Source organism: Sinocyclocheilus grahami, unplaced genomic scaffold (assembly GCF_001515645.1).
Source record: "Sinocyclocheilus grahami isolate Dianchi unplaced genomic scaffold, SAMN03320097.WGS_v1.1 scaffold625.1, whole genome shotgun sequence".
Taxonomy (NCBI): Eukaryota; Metazoa; Chordata; class Actinopteri; order Cypriniformes; family Cyprinidae; genus Sinocyclocheilus; species Sinocyclocheilus grahami.
In genome coordinates this window covers 366,823-368,596 of record NW_015505804.1, presented here as the reverse complement: position 1 = coordinate 368,596, position 1,774 = coordinate 366,823, and the positions used below count along the sequence as shown (strand labels likewise).

General features: G+C 51.6%; 1 protein-coding gene across 1 annotated transcript in view; it reads left to right on the top strand.

Moving 5' to 3' along the window:
- LOC107557956 (uncharacterized) overlaps positions 1–283 on the top strand; it is a 7,912-nt gene extending 7,629 nt beyond the window's left edge. The window contains exon 2 of the mRNA XM_016241549.1: positions 257–283. The gene's annotated coding sequence lies outside the window, so the exon portion shown is untranslated. The remainder of the gene's footprint in view (positions 1–256) is intronic.
- The last annotated feature ends 1,491 nt before the right edge of the window (positions 284–1,774 follow it).

Sequence of the window (1,774 nt, the reverse complement as noted above, 5' to 3'; positions counted from 1 at the left end):
TGGCAGAGTCTTAACTTTGATAAAGAATATCTCTTTGGTTTTGAGACTTTAGTCTTTGCAACTTCAGGGATCTTATCTATGCACGATCAGCTTGTAACACTCCAAAGAGAAAGGAAAACTTGAAATCGCGTCATATGACCCCTTTAAATGTCTACACCTCGTGCTGCGTGTGTGTCTCCTGATTCCCCTGTGTTTTCTCCAGTTCGGATATAATACAGACTGTGAATATTGCAACTCCTTCATCTCCGTGCTCTAGAACCAGCCCGTCAAGCCCGCCGGCCGCGGCTCTCTCCAGCGGCCCTCTAGCCCGCCGGCCGTTCCTCAGGCGGTCGGCTCCAGCCCCAGAGCTCGCTCCAGTGTCGGCTCCAGCCCCAGCCCCAGAGTTCACTCTAGTGTGGGCTCCAGCCCCAGAGCCCGCTCCAGTGTTGGCTCCAGCCCCAGAGCTCGCTCCAGCTCCCGAATCCAGCCCACGGAGGGCTCCTGTCCCCGAGTTTAGTTCAGTGAGGGCTCCTGTCCCCGAGTTTAGTCCATGGAGGGCTCCTGTCCCCGAGTTTAGTTCAGTGAGGGCTCCTGTCCCCGAGTGTAGCCCAGTGAGGGCTCCAGTCCCCGAGTTTAGCCCAGAGAAGGTTCCAGTCCCCGTGCCTAGCACAGAAAAGGCTCCAGTTCCCATGTCCAGCCCAAGGAAGGCTCCAGTCCCCAAGTCAAGCCCAGGGAGGGCCACTGTTCCCGTGTTAGGCCTACGGAGGGCCCCTAAAGACGATATTCTCCCCAAGGATTTTTTTTGTGGGGGGGTAGTTTGGGTCCGTCCGTAGTGGCCGGGCCGAGTGGCGAGGCCAAGGCCACGGAGGCCATCCGGCCATGACGTCCTGAGTTCCCAGCTTTAGTGGCCGGGCCGGGCCGAGTGGCAAGGCCAAGGCCACGGAGGCCGTCCAGTCATGAGTTTCCTGATCCGCTATGGCCTCCTGAACTGTCTGCTCCGCCATGGCCTCCTGAACTGTCTGCTCCGCCATGGCCTCCTGAACTGTCTGCTCCGCCATGGCGCCCTGAACTGCCTGCTCCACCATGGCACCCCGAGCTCTCTGCTCCACCATGGTCCCTGAGCTCCCTGTGCCGCCATGGCACCCTGGACTGCCTGATCCGCCCTGGAGGTATTCCCCATGTCCCAGTCAGGGATGCGCCTTCCGGGAGGGTGGAGTAATATCAGACTCTGTTCCGTGTTTTGTGTGTGTTTTCCTCCCCCCACTTGCTTCATGTCTATTTCATGCCCATATTTGGTCTTTCTTGTTTCCGGTTCCTATTATGTTTATTGATCCCAGGTGTTTCTCGTCATCCCCTCGTCATGTCTTGTGTATTTAAAGTGTTTCCTTTTCTTAGTTCCTCGTGCTGTCTTAAACGTCTACACCTCGTGCTGCATGTGTGTCTCCTGATTCCCCTGTGTTTTCTCCAGTTCGGATATAATAAAGACTGTGAATATTGCAACTCCTTCGTCTCTGTGCTCCTTCGTTCCGCCACAGCAGCATAACCGTGACAAAAATAAAGTATTACCGATTTCTTTTAAATTGTGTGTCATTTCCAATCTAGCTCTGTCATATTATTCAGAAAAAAGCTGAATAAATTAGCCTAAGAAAGACCAAGCAGCATTTTTATTGAAAAATGGAGTTATCATCACAAATGCTGTTATACTAAATTTGAGATTAGCAATTATTGGTTCAGAAACAATATTAAAAAAAAAAATATATATATATATATATATATATATATATATATATATATA